This window comes from Bidens hawaiensis, unplaced genomic scaffold (genome assembly GCF_021521415.1).
Source record: "Bidens hawaiensis isolate Kalapana, Puna unplaced genomic scaffold, B.hawaiensis_p1.1 tig00001521_1, whole genome shotgun sequence".
NCBI lineage: Eukaryota > Viridiplantae > Streptophyta > Magnoliopsida > Asterales > Asteraceae > Bidens > Bidens hawaiensis.
Window position 1 is genome coordinate 2,697,081 of NW_027491087.1, and position 26,363 is coordinate 2,723,443.

The following is a 26,363-nucleotide window of genomic DNA, read 5'->3' on the forward strand; positions in this document are numbered from 1 at the left end:
ATTTTGTTTCATTTTCTTGGAGCTCACTTAAGGAATAGCTATAACCTAAATTTGATGTTTTATTTTTAGAGGATATTTATAAAAAGATTGCTTGAGGACAAGCAATGTTCAAGTGTGGGGATGTTTGATATACATATAAATATACATCTTTTCGGCATCAAATAATCTCTAAACACTGCAATTTCTATCTAATAACATAGCATAAAATACTACTTATCATAATAAAACATAATTTCAGGTGAAACCAAGCCCCAAAAAAAGAAACAAGCGAAAAGACGAAGAAAAACAGAAGAAAACACAAGAAAACGAAGAAACACGCCCCCATGCCTCAAGAAACACGCCCCCATGCTTCTAACATAAGAAAAGACAAAATCTGGAAGCAAAAGCACGGGGCCGTGCTTATCACGCACGGGGCCGTGGACGAGAATACAGAAAAGACAAAAAGAATTGAGCACATGTCACTAAAAAACACGGGGCCGTGCCTACCAACCACGGGGTCGTTGCCACCTCACACAAAAGACAAAACAAATCTGGCACATGTCATAAAGATACACGGGGTCGTGCTCATCATGCACGGGGCCGTGCCTCACCATCCAGATTGCCTATAAATAGTGGCTCATGTTGCATTCATTAGGGTGTGCCTTGAAAAGATTTCTATCCGATTCTTTCTTATAAAAACACACACTAACACTCACATAGAAGGTTTAGTGAAGAGTTTGAAGGCTTGGAGGTCATCACCATCAACCATCATCATCAACCATCATCAATATCATTAATAAGGAAGATTCGTCTACATTTGGTTAGATCATTCCAAGTTTAATCATGTATTTGTTATCATCATTCATCTTAGTGTTTATCATCATGCTCATTATGAGCAAAACTCCTTTTACCATCTAAAATCTATGAAGAAGCTTTGTTTTACTTGATAATTATATAAAACATGTGGTGTAGTCTAGTAAAGTACATGGTTATATTACAATTATCTTTTGATGAGAAATGTTTCACCATCTTAAATCAGTAATTCAAAGTTGGTGGTTGTCAATTCTATTGGCAATCGCTCATGATCGATTCATGTTCTTGAAAGATAGAAATACTTTGATACATTATCGAAACACGGATCCTTATATTGTACTTATAAATGATGAGATATAAGTTATGATGTATTTCTCTAAGTCTTGGTAATCCGAAAATGGCATTGCCTAGGACATCATGCTAGTTAAAGAAATCATATGTTAATGGAATGTGTAATTGTTACCTACCTAAATCAACCAAGGGGAGGTTGTGTGAGTTAACTACAACCACCCGAAGTTGTTAGAATTGGTATTTGAGAAATCGAAGTCAATCCTAATCTTTCTACTTTACGAAACTACTTTCCAACTTAAATTGACATCATTGAGATGACATGACATTAGGAAAGGATGGACTTTAAAATGTGCATGTTATCTCCTTAGTGCCAAAGATGCTCACTTAAGGTTTAAGGAGCTATCTATCATATATTGCTACGGCAAGTTTACCACATGTTTAAATATTAATTATCAATGCTAAAATGGAGTGGATTCTTGATCTTAGATGGTAACCTTCGCATAATTGAACAACTCGTTTAGAATCTCTTGTCTTGGTCACCTATATATTATATATAAGTATTTATATGTTATAAAAAGTTCAAAAATTAACCCCAAAATGATTAAAACCTCTGATTGAAGTAAAACAACGATTTATTATTAGAAACCTTTGTGTCCACGGATCGATACTTGGTTCTAACCAATACTATTCTACATATACGATAGGTACACTTGCCTATTTTGTGTGTGTTTAGTCTTTGTAGAAATCACTTTTATAAATTTAAAACACGATCTTGTGCAAATGCAAATCATTCCATCCATCATATTTTATACTACTACACGCGCACACGCATCAAAAAGGCTTTAGCTTCGTTAGATAAGTTTCCTTTAGCAATATTTGCCATTGGATACTTGGATTTCCGAGCATCCTTTTCTGGGGAGTATCGTTTTGGTGGGACACCTCTATTTTCCCTTGGTGGCAGTACATATTTTTCTATTGTACTTTCTTGTATTTCTTCATCTGGTCTAGAGGTTTTACCTTCTGAACTTTGGTTAACAGATTCGTGAACTTCAACATGTTCTGTCATCATCTCATTTTCCTCATGGTTAGGAATAAAAGGAGTTTTGGGGGTTTGAGAATTACTTACCTCTGACTCTAGATTGGGATAATCTTGGGTGGCACCGTCTAAAGGTTCAGCAGGTTGTGTGGTAATATGAGGTGACTCACTTACAGTACATCGATCAACTTCTTTTGAAGACGGGAACCATTTCAGCCAACTCAGTGTGTCTTCTGAACTTAGGAATTCTCTCTCCCCCTGACCACTGTGTTGGAAATTATAATAATACTGCGTTTCCAGGAAATCACAATTCATGGTGGTAATTACAGTACCACATTTTGGACTATAGCAACAATATCCTTTTTGGTTGACCTCGTACCCAACAAAGACACATTTTTCAGCACATGGACCGAGTTTATTTCGATTGATTTTTGATATATGAACAAACACTGAACAACCAAAGATTCGGGGTTCAGGGTAAGGACTGATGGAAGTTTTGTGTAATCTGAAATAGTTTGTAGAGGAGTTTTGAGTTTGAGTGCCTTGGTTGGTAATCTATTAATAAAGTACGAGGCAGTAGCAAGAGCCACAGGCCAAAAAGATGTGGGCACATCGGATTCGATCATAAGAGCCCGAGTCATTTCTAGCAACAACCGGTTCTTTCGTTCAGAGACACCATTTTGTTCAGAGTGTCTTGAGCAAGTGGGGTGCATTAAGACGGTACAATTGAGCTCCTTTGTTACATGGCTAATAGACAATAGTTTATGTGACAGGGATGGAACATAAAGACAGTTGGATAATTTAATTGTTGGAGATATTTCAACCGTCCCTCCCCCTTTTACCGTCATGACCCCCCCGTTTGCGGTTTGAATATGACTTCTTTTTGCTTTATGGGTTGAGACAATGTCGGATATATCAAATGTCATTGTGTCGGTGGCCCCACAGTCAAAGATCCAACGATTATCTTGTACTTGACAATTTTGAGCCATATTGACTTTTCCAATACTAAAGGGTTCTTTTTGTAATACTTTAAAACATGGAATAAATGAGTTAGGTAGGATATGAGAATTTGATATTAAACCATTATCTTTGTTACGTGCACCGTCACTTTCCTCACCCATTTTTGATTCCACGTATGCCGCAATTCCTCCAAATCCATTCTCCATATTTTTCTTTGATTGGTCAGTACCATTGCCGGAGGTGGTTGCCACTTTCCCCCTTGAATTCCAGAATGCGTATTCAATTTTTTGTGGCCGTCATTCCACCACTCGGGATAACCGACCAGTTTGAAGCACTGGTCTTTGGTGTGCTTGGACATCCCGCAATTAGTGCACTTTAATTTTTAAATTATCAATTCTGGATGACGATGATATTCCGGTGAGGTCTGACCGGCGTTGCCCCTTTGTAATCAACCCTATACCATCGGTCTCAATTGTTCCGCTGGCAACGAGTCCAGCCACCACACCAGATTGCGGATTTTCATAGGTGGTTCCAAGAATTCCTTGGTGAGCCAATTCCTTCCTGACTGCCGCGTAGGCCTCCTCAACAGAGGGAAGTGGGTCACACCGGAGAATTTCCCTTTTTATCGGATCAAACTGTCAGGTCAAGAGAGTTTAGAAATTGGAACAGTTTTTGTTCTGACCTGATTTTATTGTACGTTGCTATGTCTACGTTACAAGTCATGGGATTTGGATCCCGTCGATCAATCTCTCCCCATATGCCCTGTAACGTGATCTAGAACTCTTCAAGAGACGAACCGCTCTGTTTCAACTCGTTTGCTTTGACGTGTAAGTCAAAGGTTTGTAATTTATCTTTTCCGCTACTATACGTAACCACTAAGGCGTCCCACAATGTTTTTGCTGTGGGAAACTCGGTGAGGTTGGCGGCTAGCGCGGGTTCGATGTTCTGTATGAGCCACGAGAACACGAACGAGATCGTCCTGTTCCCACTGCTCGTATTTTTCATCTGATGGGTTTGGTGGTGTAGGGTTTCCTGACAGGTGACTTAATAGGGTTTTGGATTTCCCCCCTATGGCGACTCGAATCATTCGAGCCCATAAGGCGTAATTATGGTTGTTTAGCTTGAGACTGATCTTCAAGCTATCGGAAAGGGTTTGTTTTGGGATTTGATTTTGAGTATTTAGATTGGTTTGAAGAAGGTTCGCAAGTTGAATTGCGAGTTCGTTCGGACTGCTATCCCCAGACATGGCAGCCTTGATTTGAGATCGGGAATACTATGAGCTAAAAGAATCGTTTCACCGCTTCAATACCATGTTGTAAATCAAAGAGCTCGATGCTTGTGAATGTATTTGATATATTTGTGATTGAATATTTACAATGACAGGGAAAACATATTTATAATAAATTACAAGATTTAAATTAGGAAAATATATTAGAATAATAAGGCTGTCAATTGGTTGTAATGACTTTAATTGTGCTCCTTGATTTTGGGATTTCAATGAATTGACCGATGCGTAAGATCTTTTTCCCTTTTTAATTATTTTTCAACAGTTGGCAGCAATACCACCCTGATGGTTGGAAGTTCAAGCTACAAGGTTGGTGTGGTGGCATCGCCTTACGGTAACGTTGCACCCCCAAGATATTATCTTTATTTTGTGGTACATCCAGACATCCCAAAAGAATACGCTTGGGTTCACATGGAGTGACCAACATTAGCTAGTTCAGTAACCAAATTTAAGTTAAATGTGTACATTTCATTTATATTTTAGGTTCCTCATTTATTATATGAAAAAGAAGTAATTCAAGAGTGGTGGGGGGGGGGGGGGGGGGTATTCTTATAACTTTGATAAAAAGGAGTTTTATCCACGGTGACTAGTCGTAGTGGTACTACTGCCACCATCAACATTTAGAGCATTCGTAAGTTATTGTAACGACATCAACCATTATGTACAATCAGGGTTGTCCCCGAGAATTCAAAGTCTCCCGGGAGCTATGTGCAAGTACAAAAAATCGGCATTATGTATATAAACTTAAATATAATAATAACACTAATATGACGATAATTGAGCCAAAACTAAATAGGCTTTTGTTTTACTACATTTTTGACTGAGTTCAAATTTAATTATTAGCTTTTGTTTTAAAGAAAAACTAGTAGGAAGAGACTGGCGCGTTGCAGCCTGCAAATCTGCAATGTGTTGTGGCGAGAAGTATAATTGTGGTTTCTATAAAAAAGCAATTACCGAGTTAAATGTTAAAAGAAAAATCAAAACATATTAAAAGAGAACAATATATATTTAGTGTTAAATACATTTTCTGTCTTATATTTTAGTCACTTAATAAAATAAGAAACCTAAATAAAATGCACGTGCTTTAATATAAATGTAGCATTTAAATTTTTTTATGATAAACACATTTGTTTACTTGTTAGAGGATAAAATTAATAAATATACAAAAAAGCAGCAAAGCAATATAAGCTTAGCTTTTAAAGATTTTATGATAAACTGATTTATTTGTTATTTAGTTACACGGATCAGGATTATGAGAGAACCTTTTTGAAATTGAGAAATATTTTGGACCATAAAAAACCCAAAAATAAAAAAAACACAAAAATCAAAAAAGTAAAAAAACCAAAATTCTTATTTTATCATCCCGGTTACATAAAAAAAACTCGGTTTAGCTAAATTATATACACATATGTATACTATATACGTATATGTACATTTACATGATTTTTTTGTACACATGTGTATAATTTAAGATAAATGATACTGTACATACGTGTATATTACGTAACTAAAGATTATATAAAACTATACATATGTGTATAATACGACGTTTTTTTTATTTTTTTTTAATGAAACCGGAATGAAATATAAGAATTTTGATTTTTTTACTTTTTTAAAATTTTTATTAAATTTTGTTTTATGATTTTTTTAAATGTGTTTTTAATGGTCCAAAATGGTTCTCAAAGTTCTCAATTTGCAAAGTGTTCTCTTAGGATCCTTACCCAACAACTAAACATAAAGATAAACAGATTTGAACTCAATTTTGCTTGTTAAGACAAAACTAATTATCAGTTACCAAATATTATGATTTGGCCAAAACGCTTGCTGCATCAGAACTAGTCACTGATTCAACCCTTGTAATGCAAGTTTTACAAGGATTAAACTCAGATTTTAATTTGTAAAAACCAGCCACTCTATATCAAGGAACAAACTTATCAATCTTTTGTATAAAAGTATACAAAACCAAAACTATCAACACATTCATCTCCCAATTCAAAGAAATAAAAACAATCAAACTATCCAATAGTGACTTACTGCATGTGCATTATGTACTACTTACTGAATACAAACGAAGCCCATGACCTGCTACCCTTCTTTCTCCCTTTGCTACCAATACCATCCTCAGTTAGCTTTGACTTTCCCAAGTTGACTTTTGACATTTCGGTTGATTGTGAAGTTTCAGCATCAATTGAAGCAGTTGAGAGCGCTGTAAAATTATAAAAAAAGGTGAATTGAAAATTTCCTCATGGCTCATGTTAAGGGGTGAATTTCGACTCATTTAATGTGTCCTTGGGTTACGTTTTAACAGGTTGTTTACAATTGTCATTCACTGAATTTTGAATGATTAAATCCATTAACTTTTAAACGCCTTAACTTATTGAGATACTTTAAAAAAATTTAGATAATTTTCTAAATCAAGATTGACACACTAAATCATATTATGTATGAGAAAATAATAAGACCTTGTCGCCCCCTTACCTATAAAAATAATATGAAATTCGAGAAATGTACCTGAAACCGATCCGCAAGAATCTTGATTAATCACCAATTGGCCATTACCTTCCTCTACAATAGGTTTCAAAACAACACCAGAAGCATCCTTATCAGATGATTCAACTTGAACCTGTTCATTTAGTGCACCAAGATCCACATTTTCACTTACAGCTGAAACAATTTGATCAACTTCATATTCAATTTTTTCATGCTTGATATCTTCAAAAGGTTCTATGCTTGTATTGTGGGGAGATATAAGGCTCTGCACGTATATAGGGGCATCCATACACTCCTAATAAAGATGTTCATGAGCGCGAGAAAACAATGATACATCATATTTGTCATCTAACCCCAATCTCAAAAGGTGCACCAAATCATATTTGATCTTATGATCTGGCAGGAAGGATTCATGTTCCCATGAGTCTTTCATATTGTATTTTTTCAACAACCATACGCCTTTCTCACGCGTATAGCCATGAATGCGCTTCCTTCTTCCCTTGTGTTAGAAGCTGCAGAAAGTTGTCGGACAATACGTGGCGTGCCACGACGTCCCATACGACCTCCTTGTCCAACGATCTCTCTTGCTCCAGCCATTCGTATTCTATAAGGAAACACAAACATCATCACTCAAGAAACTATTTAATACAAGGATAGTAAGGCTAACAGTTAATAACAGTGGCCAGCTGTGATTAGCTGATCACGGTACTTTCCGTGTGCTATACACTTCCTCTTATGAGTCTATTTGTGCTAATTCTACTTATAACAGTTAGACAATCAAATAGTTCATATCATCATATACTCCTATCCCTAGAAATTAAGCTAGCATTCATACATCATTCTTCTTTACATGTGAAGTTAATCACATACTTTACCTTTACTTAGCTTGTTTGAGCGACACATGGCTTTATTGAACTGACATCTTCTTTCTTTTCTTACTTTAATCTCATTCTCTGTTCGAGTCTAAGCATGTAGGATGCTTAAATCTATCGAACTTTGCTCTGATACCAAATTGTAAGGCCCCGTTACCGGTGTCCTACTTTGGACGTTGGATTTACTCATTAACACAGTTCTACAAATCAGAGTTAATTAAAACTTTCGCGAAAATGTTAACTTTAATCATTCGATACAAAACATTCGATCTTTTCTTTAAAACATAACATACAACATTATATTTAAAACGCCATTTCTTCCATCTTCAGATGCCAGCCATTCAATCCATGCCATGTGCCCTCCTCATGCTAGCTCATTAAACATATTTACCTACGTGCATACTAAAAGTCAGCTACGCTGAGTGAGTTCTAGTTAATCAGGCAACATACAATTCATTCTGATACATTCCTTCACGTATCCGAAGACATGTATTAATACCTTAACCTTGTATAAATATCCATAAGAGTAACGTCACATAATATCTATTAAAAGAACTATTACTATTACCCATACTATATATATTCCTCATAGAAGGAACACTCTATATAATATCCATAGAAGGAACACTATACATTATCCATATAAGGAATGACTCGCATTATCCATAGAAGGCACCCTACATATTATCCATAGAAGGAACACTATTCATTATCCATCAAAGGAACACTACATATATATTTGATTTAATATCCATTTAAGGAGCACATATAATGTCCACAGTCCATACATTATCACTTCCCGGGTCTATGTCCAATAGGAGTTAGAGGGATTTGCCATCCTAACTTACTATATCAGACATAGAGCCCACATACCGTTCATACACTTGCTTTCACATACAACTATAATCACCTTTCTTGGCGATATGTGCAATTTTCGAAGATCGTTCACGCACCGACAAGCATTCATCCATAACCTCAATATAATATTTATCACATAGATCATCTATGGCATACACTTACCACTTAAGGTATATGTATTAAAATTTCACATTGAGTATGCACACAACCTCGAAAACATAACAAGAAAATGGGGCTAGAAACTCACATGTCTCGGGTTTCGTTCTGAGTTAATAGTGATTCCTTTCTTCATTTGAGCACGGCTAACTGTACATCAATTACACGTATCAATTTCCTAATCCTATACTCTTTAGGTTGCACAAAAAATGGTTAAGTATGGTCTATTCTAATAGCATTGTATTTGAATATCGTGTATTTGAATGATATTAGAATACATTTGTGTTAGAATACATTTGTATCTAATGGCATGTGATTAGAATACATTTGTGTTAGCATTCAACTTGTATTAGAATACCTTTGTATTCGAATGGTATATGATTAGAATACATTAAATGTATTCTAATGATCACATTGTATTCTAATGATCACATTGTAATTGAATGATTCATTGTAATTGAATAAGTCATTGTAACTGAATGAGTCATTGTAATTGAATGAGTCACTGCAATTGAATGGGTCATTGTAATTGAATGGGTCATTGCAATTGAATGGGTCATTGTAATCGAGTTTAAGATGTATTCGAGTTTAAAATTGTATGTGAATGGGCTAATGTATTCCAGTGTCTCATTGTATGCGAGTAGGCCAATGTATACGAGTGTCTCATTGTATGCGAGTAGGCCAATGTATGCGAGTGTCTCATTGTATGCGAGTAGGCCAATGTATGCGAGTGTCTCATTTTATGCGAGTATCTCATTGTATTCGAATTTTATAATGTAATCGAATGAGCTGTAGGAATTTGGTTCGTTTATCACCAATATCATTATATCTTGGGACCTTAACACCCTATTATGGCTTGGTATCAACCCATAAATGTTTCCCTAACCGTTTTTGGCCAAACGTGTAACCATAAAGCTTGGACCTTTAAGGTTTAAAACGTTCAAAGGCTAGATCTAGGGTTTATTTATGAGTCGTATACAACCACGAGTTCGTTAAGTCCATTTTAAACACCAAGTTTGTAACTTTTTTAACCATCCACACCCGATCTACTCTAGGGTTAAGTCTCATGGAAAACCGTTCATAAAAACGTAATCTTTAAGATAAAGAACGTACCTTTACTTGTTTTTAAGCTACGGTTAGCTTCGGTTATGAACAAGAATCTTGTATCTTGCTTGTATGTCCAAGATCTATCAAGAATCAAAGCTCGTTTGGTCTCGGATTTCCTTCCTTACTTGCGGCCGCATATGTGAGTGTATGTGTGTGTTTTGAGTGTGTAGGGAGACTATGGTGTAGAGATTGATAGAAATGGAAAGGATTAGGGTTTTAAGGGGTATTTATACCCCCTTAAGCCCACAGACCTAAGGCCCATTTTTCCTTTTTGGTCCATAATTAATTTCCACCTAATAGCCTACTTATCCTTCCATATTTATTATTTTATTCTTTTATTATTTCTCTATTAATCCGAGTAAACCATTACGCCATAAATAGATAATATATTAAATATTATTTTTTGAAATTTCGGGATGTTACATGCTTGCTAGTAAGTCAGTGAAGTGCACCATTTAATAATAAACCAGCCTTATTATTAAAATGTCCATGGCTCAATTCTCCAATCTCTCTCCACACATTTGACTTCAAACATATTTGACTCTCACTTTTCCGGTGCCCAACAAAGAGCTTGTAGTCATCTCTTGAAGAATCATAACCAAAACCCCAACATAATATTGATGATAAACGAATATAAGGAGGATAGGTTATATGCTTTATTTCTGTAGTTAACGGCTTGTCTACCATCAGCTTACCACGAAAAGCAAAGAAGCAAACAAGGCCATTGGAAGAACCAATAAGACACTCAAATATCAAAGCAAGAGGATTGTTGAATAGCATAACTCTTCTATGACCAAGTTCATTGTTGTTATAATCTTTGTTATAACTATGGTTCAAATGACGATTAATGAAACTACGACTTGTGATTAAAGAATGCCATGACTATAGAATTTTTTTTTTAAACTAGTGTTTATTTACAAAAAAAGGATAACAGGGAAAGCCAAAAAAAAAGGAAACTAGTTAATCCGCCATTGGCAATGGCGGATTAGGAACAAACATAAATTGGATCCGCCATTGCCAATGGCGGATCAATCATTGGAAGCTAATCCTCTCCTGCCAACACTACTAGAAAACAGGTCTAATGCAACTTATTAGTAGCAACTTTTTTCAAATGAGTTGCATTTGACTCTAATGCAACTTAATTGAACATAAAGGTTGCATTAGAAGACCTAATGTAACCTTTTTCATAAAATGTTGCAAAATTATACTACATTTGCAGCCTTTTTATTAAAAAGTTGCAAATTTTATTACAAATTGCAACTTTTTCTTGAAAAGCTACAAATTTAATTAAAATTTGCAACTTTTGTTAAAAAGGTTGCATTGTTAAAACTTATATATACAACTCATATTATTAAAGGTTGCCTAATTGAATAAAAATGTCAAAAAAGCTTTATTCAATATAACGTGAAAACTAATTGAATATAAAAAAAATCAATGAAAGATACGTGAGTTACATATATAAATGTGAGAAGAATTATAGATACAAGTAAAGAAACCAACAGCAAAAAAAGTCAGTCTAGTTTATTGATTACAAATAAAATATTATAAAAAAAATATATAAAACAAACATTTAACTAACATAAACAAAAAACAAACGTAAATGAATATATTACCGAATGTTCACGAACATAAATGAACGAACGCAATATCTGTTCATGTTTTTCATTTAACTTAACGAACAAAATTTCTACTTCATGTTTTACAATGAATAGTTCACGAATTATTTGCTGTTACGGCCCTACTAAATTGTAATATGAACGGAAATTATAATAAAAAATAAAAATTTAATTTCACGTATATTATATCCACTTAAATGATTTTAATTTATAGAACCAGACCTTTTTTTATTTTTTTTCTTTGAACAGTTATTATCAAACTGGGTATTTGTGGGGAATTGGGCGGTTCTTAATTTCATGATTTTAGCGGGCACTTAGGATTAAAACGTTTTCATGCTCCCTCTCAATCACTCCCAAACCACAACACGAACTAATTTCCAGGGAATTTTGAACTAGGAGCGGTTTAACGATCGCCAGAAGGGATTCGTCGCCGATGATCGAAAGGAATAGACCGCAGAAGTGTTAAATCGCAACGCCAACCTTCATTCTATGTAAGTAAAACGAAAATGATTATGCTTATTAACAAACATGTTAAATTGTGTGTAACAATGGAACAAATATAATAAAATTAAAAAATAATCACACACTAAGAATCATTATAAAGTATACAAACTAGCTAGGGTGTGCCGGAGATAATTTAACACAAAGTGTATAATAGAATTCAAACAAACCACGTTGAAACTATAGAACAATCAACTGTGTGCACATCATTACCAATTCCAAAAGCAACTAGGGTGTAAACGAGCCAAGCCGGTACCATCCCGCTAGTCTTCTAGCAACTAGGGTGTAAACGAGTCAAGCCTCTCATGAGCTACTTGAGATCGACTCCCTAAAAGCTAAAATCGAATTGAGCTTAAACGAGCTCGAACCTAAAATAAAGCTTGTTTAGTCAACGAGCTCGAGCCTAAACATAAGCTTGTTTATTAAATAGGCCCGAGCTTCACTTTTCGAGCTCGAGTCAGCCGAAAGCCTAAACGAGCCTTTAACATATATAGTTTTTATTTAATAATACATTACATATATAATTATAAAAAGCTACCATTATAAATAAAATAACGAACAAATAAGTATATTGTTGTCATAACCTATGTATTATAAGTTAAGTTAGTTATATTGCTCCTAGACTGTCGCCTATTCTAAAAAGCTTTGAACATATATGCTTACTCATTAGTACATACAGTTTTTATTTATTAGATAACACATCAACAGCAGCAGCAGCAACATCTTTTAAACAATGAACATATCAGATTCAAGATTTAAAGGTCTAATGGCAAGCAAATCCAAAGTGTACAAAAACAAGTCCGTGATTATGAGAGAAGTAGGCCACTGAGGGTTCAAGAAAACAAAAAGATAATACAAGATTTGGGATTGAAAAAGTCAGTAATAAAAGGGATGATGGACGACTGCATCTTGTTGATGATGATAATGAAAGGGATGAGGATATGTTTCAAGGTATTCTTTTGTTGATTTCGAAAATTGTTTAATGTTAAACCCTTTTATATTAATTTACCTATATATGATTTACAAGTTATTGGATTAGATATTGAACTAGACGGTTTGGAACATGTGAGAGTGAAGGTTGAAATTATGAGATCTCAAGGTACGTATGTGTAGTTATTTAAGTATATCTTTGTTTGTTGTTTCAATTTTTTTTTAGTGCTATTTGTTGACGGTATTTTATTCAAATGACAATACGAGGCTGATAAGGACGAATAGTATGAACTATGAAGACATGGAAGATGTGACCTTTGTAAGTAATGAAAATGATACACAAATGGATGATAGCAACGAGGAACTGGAAAATGGCGAGGACGATATACATCTCCTTGAATTTGAACAACTACAATGCCCCGAATTAGAAAAAGCAGCAGGTTTAATTTAATTTGTTATACGATGTTTTTGTCTTGCTATTTATTAATTATATATATGATTTTGTTGTAATGTATGTAGTGACAAAGATGCTGCAGTAATTTTCTAGAAAACTTATCAATTGCTACTGTTTGCTATTTAAAGTTTTCCATAAACTGAGTCATCTATATTAATGTGTACCTAGAAGCGTTTTTTGCGGGCAAAGGATACACATGTCTCAAAAAAATATGCACTCAGCTAGCCCAAAAAATTTTTGCTATAACTCAAGACGAGATGGTATATGTCTTTATTTTGCTCGTTATTTGTGTATTTTTTGTTCAATATGTTATTATTTTTAGCTGATGCATGTTATCATGAATACAGAGTAATGAAGACCCAAACAAAGAATTAGCTAGTTTAACCAAATTCTTTGAACATACATGTAAAAGGACTGAAGGGCGTGCATATCTTGATACGCACCGCAAAGAAAATTGTAAGTTATTTATAGTTTTTGTTTTTTTGAATTTTGTATGATGGATCCTGTATGTGTAAGTAGGGATGAGATTTTACACGAATACTCGTACCGATACCGATACATCATTCAAAATTAATTAATCTACGGGTCAAAATTTTAAAGTACAAATAGATTCTCTACATGCCAAAATTAACCCTTTAAAGGGTTAATGCAGTGTATTTTTTTTATCAATTTAAAACCTGGTAACTAATAATTCATCTAGCTTTCTATCTTGCTTTTTAATTTAATCTATTAACGGGTTATTTACAAGTCAAAATAAATCCGATAGCGGGTTAAGTTAGCGAAGTTTTATATCAACATTAACACAATTGCTTGAAATGCGAAAAGAAATTGAAGGGGACTATCAAAGGAAAAAGGTTGAGCTAGAAGCTATGCGGAAATATTTTGATAGCCAACGAGCAATTTTTGAGGCTATGATGCGGATTATAATGGAAAAGTTACCTATTCGAGTACTTCGGGATCTTAAAGAAGAGTTGGAAGTTTTTATTACTATTTAGAATTGTAATTGACAACTTTATTTTGGTTATGTTGTTTTATTTAAGATTGGGCATATGTTAAGCTGTGATATGAGATTATCTACTGTATTTATGTTTTTGTATAATTGAGATACTATTGTATATTAATCAAAAATATAGTATTTCAAATAATGAATAGAGAGTTGCATTTTCTTGTAAGAAAGTTGCATTTGTTATGAAAAATCTTTAAAAATGTTGCATTTGATTTTAAAAAGGGTTGCATTTGTTTGTTAGAAAAGTTGCATTTAAAAGTAAAAAAGTTGCATTAGCATGTTAAAAAAGTTGCATGATAAAAAGGTTGCATTATAATAGTAAAGGTGACACTTTAAAAAAAGGTTGCATTATCTTTCAAAAAGGTTGCATTAGGTCTAATGCAACTTCACCTAATGCAGTCCTTGATAAAAGATTGCAATAGGCCTAATGCAACCTTTTCAAGCCCTAATGCAACTTTTTGTTGGAGTTGCAATAACTTCATTTTCTTGTAGTGCAATGGCGGATTAGGAGCAACACATACACAACCCCGTTTTGTTCCGTTATGTACCACTTAACCAAACTAACCAAAACTAATGAGGTTTACTAACTGGACTAACCCAACTAACTAAATTTTGTTTTTTACCTACACCTACCAACATTAGACTGAGGGGTGTGGGGCTTCAACGGGGGGCGCTAGAGCCCCTCCGCTCGTGCCCCCAGGCGCTAACACCACACCACCAGGGCGCTAGCGGGGCGCTAACGGGGCGCTAACGCGAAAAACAATGCAGGCGTGAGCCGGTTAGCGAGAGAAGAGAGAGATAAAGTTGTCTTGGTTTTAGAAAAAGAGCCGTTGGGCTCTTATTAAATTAAAAAAAATATTTTCTTAAACTTTTAATATATACCTTTATAAAATATACTCCATTTCACAATTATACACCTTTCCTCTTAAAATCCTCTCAAAATTAACACAAAAAAATGTCGTGGTACTCGTCTGATTCCGACTCCTCCGAAGAGGATGATTTGCTTCTTCATGTAGGGGGAGTTTTGACCGCAACCGTGGTGGATCTTTTGCAAAATCAAGCCCAGCAACCTCGAGTCCCGAGAGTTAGAGCACCACATCGTGATCGTGATCGATCGGGTGCTAACGATACTTTGATTAGGCATTATTTTAGCCCTCAACCGGTATACGAGGAGTCGGATTTTCGAACTCGTTTTCGAATGAGCAGACAATTGTTCATGTGTATAGCAAGTGATTTAGAATCACGGTATCCCTTTTTTCAACAAAGGGAGGATGCTAGGGGTCTCCCCGGTTTTACCTCTATTCAAAAATGCACGGCTACTATCCGTCAATTAGCGTACGGCATTTCGTCGGACGCTTTGAATGAGTATTTACAGATGTCGAAAAGGGTTGCACGTGAATCCCTTCATTTTTTCTGCCAAGGTAAAAAACATTAATTTTAGGTTTTTATTAAATATTTATTACATTTTTTAATATATATTATATGTTTATAGATTATTTTAATGCCTATAACTATAGATATATATATACTTATATCGTATTTATATACGTAGGAGTCATATCGATATACTCTCGGAGATATCTGCGTAAACCTACAATGTATGACATCCAACGCATATATGAGGTGCACGCAGAAAAACATGGTTTTCCTGGGATGCTAGGTAGCCTCGATTGTACGCATGTTGGATGGGCTATGTGTCCAACGGCCTGGCGAGGTCAGTTCCACCGTGGTGATCATGAAGGGCCGACCCTTATACTTGAGGCGGCGGTGTCACAGGATCTTTGGTTTTGGCATGCTTTTTTTGGTGTTGCTGGGTCAAATAACGACCTTAACGTTATCGATCAGTCACATTTGATCAACGACCTTATCGACGGGGTTGAACCACCTCAATCTTTTGTTGCAAATGGAGAACTCTTCAAGTACGGGTACTATCTGGTCGATGGTATTTACAACGAATGGGCTTTGTTAGTTCAAGCTTTTACAGATCCAATCGCCGATAAACGGAAGTATTTTACGAAGAAGCAAGAGTCTGCTAGAAAAGATATTGAAAGAGCTTTTGGAGTTCTGAAAAAACAATATTATGTACTGGCGAACCCGATACGTTATTGGACTCGGGAGAGGATAATGGACGTCGTCTACACGTGTCTGATCCTACACAACATGACGTTAGAAGACGAGGGCAAAGCTATCTGCCAAAACTACCAAGGTGACATTCCGCCACAACCGTCCACAATCAGTGATCAACAAAGACTTCATAACATAGCAAATATCAAGAGCCGTGAGATACACGGGAATCTTCGACATGAGTTGGTTGAACATTTGTGGGCGAGTCGACCCGATGATCTTGTATTAGATTAGTGTTATTATTAAGTATTATTGTTTGTTTAATTTTTAGTATGTTTTTTTTTGTAATTTGAATTTTAGATATTAATGTGTTTTTTTATTAATGTGTGTTTTTTTAATATTTTATGTGTTTTTTTAATAATATGTTATTTGAATATATTTATAAAAAAAAATAAAAAAAATTTCGCTGGAGCCCCTGCTGGAGCCCCTCCACACCAGGGGCTCCAACGGGGGCTCCAACACCCCCCTTATCCAGTTTCTCTCTCTGCCACACGTCATAATATTATTGGTTGGAGCCCCCACTAAAGCCCCACACCCCTTAGTCTTATTGTTTTCATATGTGCATGCATTAAAGCTCCTGCCAAGGCCAAAGCAGATTTCACATGCATCCTTTACACAATTATTAGCCTCACATGCATGCTTCCATGGCTTTTTCAGATTTCACAGTCACAAGACCAGTGAACCACCATGGCAGGTTTAAATTGAACCAGCTGGAGGAAGAAGATGAAACCAAAAAAAAATATTAATAATTTTTAGCATAATCCGCTCCTGTCAATGACGGATTAGGAGTTTATTTTGTCCCCTTTTTTCTTTTTAAGTATTTAAATTATCTACTCTGTGTTCTAACGCACGTCGCTGGTAGCCCAGCTGGTTAAGATCAAATGGTATGGAATGGGAGGTCGCGGGTTCAAACCCCTACCAGCCCTTTTTTGTAACCTTTTTTTTAGTAACTTTCCACCATTCAAAGCTTTCCACCATTCACTTATTTTTTGTAATTTTCCTAGTAACTTTCCACCACTCAAAATTGTTTTAAAAGTTATACCATTTTATCATTTTACAAACTATGAACACACCTTGAAGAACCATTGCTAGCAAGTAACACACTTAACAGATGAGTACTAGCTAGAAACATCCGAAAACACTAACAAGTACACTAACACACTCTTCAAATACCACAATAAGATTAAAATCCAAGGTTGTGACCCAAGAACCACAACTAGTACAGCCGAAAGCTCTGATACCAATTGTAGGTCCCTAAACCAGATATAATAACAAAGTTATTGAGTCATTCTAACTACTGGCTAGCGGAAATCACTAGTAGGAACCTAGATCTTTGATCCTAGAGGGGTGTTTGGTTATTCCTATGAGGCAAGAGAGAGAGAGAGAGAGAGAGAGTTGGTGATATGGATAATAATTCTTCAAAAAGGTTGTTTGGTGCATGGAGGATTGCTTTATTTATAGTGTAATCTCCATGCCACATTTCATTAATAACATAAGCCCAATGAGCTAAAGCTTACAATGGTCTCGGCCCAAACATACAAAGATACATAAATACAACATTGTTTATCAACGGAATAATACATAAGACTTAGTAGACACAACGCGGCTCTACATTATGGGAAACGATACTAATACCTTTGTAATTGCAACACTGTGGTTTTTAAATAAATGCAATTTGGACCCTCGTTTTGTTTAACGATTTCCCTCAAAAAATAATAACAAAACCATCCGCCATGGGTTTTGAACCCGGGTCTAGCCACACTAAGTACAATACTCACAACCAATAAGAAGAAAATTACTATTGTTAAAAGCTTGATTATGTTTATTCAAATCATAACCCATCCACCACTAGCTTCTATACCCTCTCCAACATCATCATCTTCACAATTCAGATTTAAGATAAGATTTTATACCATCTCCAACTTGTTCCAATTACCAAAATGTTCATCATCACTATGTTTTTCAAACCCAAACCAAATTGAGCAAAATTCAGGTCAAATAGTGTATGATCCGAATAAATGCTTATAATGAAACCTCTGTTCCTATAATATTTTGATTCTAAGTTTGAATTGGGGGTTTGTAAATGATGAGGTTAATGGAATGCAAATAAAATGTTTGGATATTAAATTTGCTTAATGTGAGTCTGATTTTGTGATTTTATTATGTGTTTAGATTTCACCATTCTTTTCTATAGCTTTTCAACCCAAAATACCGGAGCCGGTATTAAATCTAAAAAAAGAAAAATAATTGAAAAATTATAACTGAAAATATAAATAAAAAACTAAAACATTCCCCTGTCATCCTCGCTAAAATAACAGACAAAAAAGACAATGTTTCGAAAAAAAGACACAATGACAAATATAATCAAAAAACACAATGATAAATAAAAAAAGACAATACATCGCAAAATATAACACAATTTCAACAAAATCTAACACAAAGTTGAGCAATATAACACAATATCATGAAAAAAGACACAATCAATTACGAAAATAAACTAAGAACAAAGTAATATATAAAAAGACATAATGTTCTTTTTCCTAAATATTGTGGTTTTTTGTTTTTTATTTTTATTGTTATTATTTTTATTTTTTTGAGAACGATGAAGACAAAAGAAACATTTTAGTTTTTTTTTTTTTTTTTTGAGTTACGATTTATAATTAATATTTTAAAGAGTTTTTTTGTGGCTAAAAATCCTTCTAATTTTTGTCTCCTTTTGTAGTTTAACTCAACCTATCTTCACAAATTGTGTTTCAAAATTATTCACATGTTCCGCCACCAAAAGTTATATTCATGTGTATTTTTTATTAACTATTACGTTTTTATATACACGTTTATCTACTATCATGCTTGAGTCCTCACGTGACTATGAGAAACAAAGTAGTATAGTCTATTGCAACATAACATAACTAACCAAACCGGTTCAAACACAGAAGCGATTAGCAAGAACCGACTTTAGTGGTTATGGAACCGAACCGGTTTATTATAATAGGGTCCGGTTCTGATTATAATTTTCAATCACTTTCGGTTCCAGTTCAATTCAAGTTCAGTTCTCGCGACTTCGTACCATTGCACAACCCTAAAAGAGACATGGATTGAACAATGGTCACGCTGTTACAAGATTGAGAGATTACCACTGCAGTAGAGATACAACGAACGTTTTAAAAACCTGTTTTAAACTTGTACCGGGTTGGGTCCAAAAATGGTATATCGATTTATACAGGGAGGTTCAACCGGGTCAAATAGTTTACTTTATAATTCACATAGATACAACGTCAACTCAAAATGTAATCCAAAATTAATAAAACACCTGCTTTTAAACTATTTCTAAAAACCCGTTTAAACTTTCAATCACTAGGTTAAATGTTTTACTTCTAGTTGCAGCCTCAAAAGGTTAATTTTATAAAATATGGGCCTCTAATTACCAAAATGCCCTTGGTCTTAAAATAAATTTGCTGGTTTAAATCGGTATTTTAATAAAACCGACGGTTCGATGTTCAAACCAATTGCCTAAGATTACCGTGCTCAAATTAGATTCCCGGCTTCCTCTATGAAATCTGATATAACCTGTTCAACCGACTGGTTCATGCCGGTTTTAAATAATTGGATATCACAATTGTTAAAATATCATATACAATTCTTTTTTTTATTTCTTTTTTAATGGAGCTCTTAAAAATTTGGGGCCAAAGGCCTAACTTTATCCCATTAAAAATGTGGAATGGTGTGCAAGACATATAGCTATTATTAGAGTGTGTAGTGGATAATGCCCTTATGGGGCCGTTGTCCGCCATGTCACCATAGGGGTATTATACACAAAAGGTGTGGGATGAATAACCCCACTTCTGATCGTTACCCAATTATTATTTTATTATTATATTTTTTATTAAAAATAAAACATAAAAACACATCCACATATCATTCCCCACCTAATCATCACCCCACCAATCAACAACTTTCACCACCGACGCTATGTGGGGAGCGCCCCTACATCCAAACCCTCCAAGGCACCCTGAGGGGTGTTACCGTCGTTTTGGGGTGGAGGGGGTGGGGGTGGCGCCCCACTACGCATGGCCTTATAACATTGCTCTCGTTTAGAGAATTCGTAGTTCCATTTTCCAATCAACCTACGTTTGTATTGTATGATTGATCAGTTGACACCCAATTTCAGTTGCGGACCTACCTTTGTGGGTTTGGGTTCCTCCAAAACTAATTTGTTTTCGGTTTTATATATAACGAGTTTTTTATCCGGCTCGTTGCGGCGGGTCAGGCGGCTTCTTTTGCCAAAATGTTACATGTAACATTGTACAAAAACATAAAGTTATGTAAACTAATAACGTGTCATCGAAGAAGGTTGCAGTTCAGGGCCGGCTTCGAGAAGTCGAAATTTTTTTTGGGTTGAAGGCGAAATTTTTTTTGGGCCTTAAGTAAAGGAACATTTTTTTGTGTTTAAAAAATTTAATTTTACGTGGGCTTAATTAGTTATTATTTGAGCTATGTAAAAAACTTTTGTGTAAAAAAAAACTAAAAAATATCTTGAATAAGACTAGAACCCACAACCTCTTGGTTACAAGTCATACCTCTTTGTCACTAGACCAAGCTAGTGTTTATGTAATTGTGTTTAAACATTGATTATACATACTTTTTTCACAAAAATAATATTTAAAAAAAAAAATTCGAACCTATCGGGGTGTCGGGTCTATGGCCGTCGACTACCCAGCCACACCCTTGGACTGGGCAATGCAGTTACCTTCTCAGTTTTGTCCTCGATAACTGCTGATACGTGTCATATATCTTTTCTTTCCGTAAGATTCTATTTTCTAGTGGTATAAAGTAGCTTATATATACATGAAGGTATTAATATTGACACAAATTTGTAAAGTACGGCAGATAGGTTGGATCATTACACCTTGATGTTAGGTTATTTTTTAAGTTCCAATTATAGTTCTAGCTATAAGTAAGCTGGACCAATGTTCATTTAATGGTTAGTACTGGGTGTAGACATAATGTAATTGTATTTGGTAAGATTCAAAGACTGGACTGAACTGAACCTCATGATATACTAATATCTTGTATCTAAATTTATAATATGAATCATTTTTGCACTGGACGATCCAATCAAAAAGCCCGACCTGCTTTTAACACCCTTATTTCACTAGGTGGCAAATGGGTTGGGTCGGGTCGAACGAGTTATGGGTTGAAATGAGTCATGGGTCAAAACGAGTTTGGGTCAGAATGAGTTTGGGTAAGAACGGGTCAACTAAAAAAATGTTGTTTTGGTTTGGGTCGGAATAGGTTAGAGTCGAACCGGGTTTTGATTTTCTTTAATGAACGAGAATAATGGCGGAAATAAATTAGTTTCTTTAGATTTTTCGTTTTTTATTTATATTTTAAGTTATGATTTTTTATTATTTTTTTTGAATATTTTTTGAGGGGTTTTCTATTAAGATCAAAAACCCTCAAAATATTCAAAAATAATAATAAAAAAATTATAACTCAAAATATGAATTATAAACAAATAAAGTAAAAACAATAAAATGTTTCCTACGTTGTCTTCGTTCCATAAAAAAAACCACCGAGAATTGAACCGAAACCAAAAAAATAAACGAAAATGAAACAAAAAGCCAAAACCGGACCACATCAATCGAAATCGAAAAAAACAATCAAAACGGAACTAAAAGAATTCAAACTGAACAAAAACGAAACTGAAAAAACTGACAAAAATGAGTCCGGAATCGACCAAAAAGAAACCAAAATCCAACCCGTCACGAGTGGAAACTCGTGTTGGCTTGAAACCTGAACCGAACCCGGTCCAATCTGAAACCCGTTCTGATCCGAAACCTGTCTTATACGAAAACCCGTTCCGATCCGTAACCTATCACATTTCTTTAAGACACTAATTCACATCGACCAATTTCTTTGAACTTGTCGACCCATTTTGACCCAAAAATAAAATGATGAAATTTCAAATGACTCATGTTGACCAATTTAGTTAACTCAAACCTTTTACTCAAATCAACTCATTTAATTTTTAAAATAACTCAAATTGACTCATTTGAAAAAGTTTGGGTCAAGATTATCACCCCCTAATATAACTTAAAACTATAGCAAACTAAAAAAATAGTCAAACTTTGATTCTAAATTACAAAATAAGGGTTCAGCCTCATATTAGCATATTCAGAAGTCAGAACCGTCTTTTTATTTTATACAACTTTCCAAAGTGTTGAGCTACCAATTGTTAGGATTAAACACGCACACGAAACTGAACACGACACGAAAGCAATAAACGACACGAGGATTTAACGTGGTTCGGTCTAAACTGACCTACGTCCACGGGTGGCAACTAGGTATTTCTTTTATTGAGTGACAAAGATTACAATTACATAAAAATCATATATATAGAGAAACACTTAGGGTTTGTATCTTATTAAACAAGAAATCCAAACCAGGCCGGGCATGCCCTTTGGACTTCATATAATAAACCGGGCCTACACCGGAAAGGCCTACGAAACCCAACAAACTCCCACTCGGAGGCCTTGAGTACTCTCGTCTGTACTCCTGATTGTACTTCTGTAATCCGAACATTAACCATCTTCTAGTTGCCACCGCCTTCTCATCAATTAACCTGAAGGCCCGTTAAAGCTCCCCGGAGCTCCAACACGTCAGTCACGGCTAAAACTGCCCCTGACCCGTTCTCTGTCCCTACCGGCTCCCACTGAAAAAACTACCGGATCCTGAGATACCCTGAGAACAAACACTCTCCATATTCAGCAAGTAATTCACTGGAGAGACGTTTACAGCCGGAATACTGGTTTTCTTAATCCACTGTCGACCTGGAACTGTAACTGAAACACGACATGTGCTCCCACTATCACAATGTCCCCCAACTGATTTAACCTTCCTAGCTCGTTCATCCTGAATTTTCACTTTGGCTCTGGGTTTGTTACTTGCAAAACGAACCTTCTTCTGCCCACGAGATTCTGTGAACCGTACTTTGTCTTTCACCAAAACTGGATCCACTCCTTTCGGTGACATGTCAGTCATATACAACGAACCCATTTTCTTGCCACGAGCAACCACGAGATTCCCTTGACTACCTTCCACTACCCATTCCCGAACTTAACATCGTGCCCCTGGTCATCCAACTGCCCAACTGAAATCAAACTTTTCTTCAAACTTGGAATAACCCTAACATCTTTCAAAGTCCAAGAAGTACCGGCTGAAGTTATCAAATCAACATCTCCCATACCCGTAACCTCTAGAATATCATCGTTCACAAGTCGAACTTTTCCAAAATCCCCTAACTTTAGATTCTTCATCGTTTCACTATAGTGAGTGGCATGAAACGATGCACCAGAATCCATCACCCAAGCATCAACGCTATCCTCAACACTAAGAACGTAAAACTCATCCTCTGGGCATTCTTCTGCAGTGTTGACTTCTGTAACGTTCACCTCTTTCTTGCCATTCGGACACTGATTCCTGAAGTGTCCCTTCTCTTTACAACCCCAGCATTCAATATCATTGCGAGTCCTAGACTTACTCCTCTTCCTACTCCCACTGCCTCGTTGTTTTCCCCTACCTCTACCTTCTGTGACTAATATATCACTTGATGATTTACCTGAATTTTTGCGTTTTGAATCTTCTCCAAGAATCAAATCCCGAATCCCATCAAAGTAATTTTTGTAGACAAACTACAAACTGCAGTCACTGTTTGCGACCAACTGTTGGGCAAAGATGATAATAACAACAAGCCTTGAACTTCATCATCAAACTTAATGCCGACTGACACTAAGCGGGAGAGGTTCGAATTAAGATTATTGATATGCATTGTAACTGACCCACCCTCTTTCATTCGAGTTGTCACTAGCTCTCTGATAAGATAGACCTTATTTGCTGCCGAAGGCTTCTCATACATGTTGGATAGTGCGTCCATCATACCACGGGCTGTGGTTTCTTTCATGACGTTAAACGCCACATCTTCCGACAACGATAATGTAATACAAGCCCTAGCTTTCTTGTCTAACTTATTCCAGTCTACTTCTAACAACTTTTCTGGTTTTCTCCTCAAACACTACATCCAAGTCTTTCTGACAAAGTAGTGCCTCAATTTGCATCTTCCACCAACCAAACTTCTGGCCGTCAAACTTCTGTATCGAAACCTTTCCGTCTTCTGCCATAACAATGACTAAACGAAAAACTGGCTAAAAAAAGAGACAGACACAACAACACTAGCCTGAACTTAACGATTGTTCTACTGAACTCCGTTAAACAATCAACCTATTTTAAACGCAGCGAAAAAACGAACAGAAAACCATAAACTGAAACTCTAAATTGAAACGATAAAACATGACAAACGCGATTAGCAACTGGCTCTCCGTTTCTTTAACGCTTCTTCTGATTAACAATTCTTCAACGAAAAATAGAATCTGGACTTGTTCTTTGCTATATTATAACTGATAAAAGAACTCCCACCCAAATAGCAACCTTGAACTAATATAGATTACACCAAAAAAAATCGTCCACTCCTCGATTTTGATGTCTGTAGTATAATATTTGATCAATTAATTGCAAAAGGTGGGGTTTGACTTTTTGGTTTAAGATTGCAAATTGAATCGGCTGTGGGTTTTCTTTCTTTGGCGCAAAAACCCCGCAAAAGCAAAACTAACAATTGCTTTTAATATAAACTTGGAGACCGCTGGGTTTCTTTCGGCTACGGCTGCCAAAAAAATACCAACCCTAGATCGACCAACTGTCTTCTGTGATCGTGTTTTTCGGTGTGTAGCAGACCTAAGCTCTTGATACCACTTGTTATAATTAAACACGCACACGAAACTGAACACGACACGAAAGCAATAAACGACACGAGGATTTAACGTGGTTCGGTCTAAACTGACCTACGTCCACGGGTGGCAACTAGGTATTTCTTTTATTGAGAGACAACGATTACAATTACATAACAATCATATATATAGAGAAACACTTAGAGTTTGTATCTTATTAAACAAGAAATCCAAACCGGGCCGGGCCGGGCCTGCCCTTTGAACTTCATATAATAAACCGGGCCTACACCGAAAAGGCCTACGAAACCCAACACCAATAAGTATTAAAAATGTCATTTCATGGCGAAGTAAAAAAAGCAAGCTGCGGACAGAATGCACGCCTAACATTAAAATGGCAAAAAGAATACCCGTCTTTACCTAGAATTGTGCCGGTTACAATAGCATGGGCACACTAAGTCCTTCGATTTATCACATCTGTTATGGGAAGTCCACATACAAAAAAAAACCCCTTAAAATAGATGACTGTTACTTATGAGCGGCATGTTTAATTGGCATACCTTAAGTTCTTAACAACCATTTTTAACATATAAAATAGCTATAATACATATAGACGGTACCACAACGTAGTGACGTACTGCCACAGAGAGAAAAGTAAATGTTAAGACTAATTAACATGCAAATTGCTATAATGTGTATAAACTGTACCACAACCGCCACACAGAGAAAAGAAAATGATAAAGACTAACATCTTTAATCTATAAGCTTTACCTTTAAAGTATTAAATGAAACCCTTAGCAAGCACGGTCTGAAACGAAAACCTGAGAAAACAAATACAAAGAACAAATACGATAAATCATAACGAAACAACAAACCATCAGTATTGACGGTACAATCCAACGAACAGCAAAGACTTGGAAAAAAAAGATTTATCTAAAACCAAAACATTAACCATCCACAATAGTAACCATAACAAACAAAAAGATAAAAACCTTAACAGCCAAAGTTCCAAACAGACAAGAAATACTAAGATAAATGATAAATAACATTGACCTACGTGGCCATTCAAGAACAAAGATGATATCTGATACAAGGATTAGCAAATGGT

The 26,363-nt window shown here is 35.5% G+C and overlaps 1 long non-coding RNA gene across 1 annotated transcript; it reads left to right on the forward strand.

Moving 5' to 3' along the window:
• Positions 1–13,256: 13,256 nt before the first annotated feature.
• LOC143584353 (uncharacterized) lies at positions 13,257–14,029 on the forward strand. Its single transcript, XR_013144347.1, has 3 exons — positions 13,257–13,334; positions 13,517–13,608; positions 13,696–14,029. It is a non-coding gene; the product is annotated as an uncharacterized LOC143584353 (long non-coding RNA).
• Positions 14,030–26,363: the final 12,334 nt, after the last annotated feature.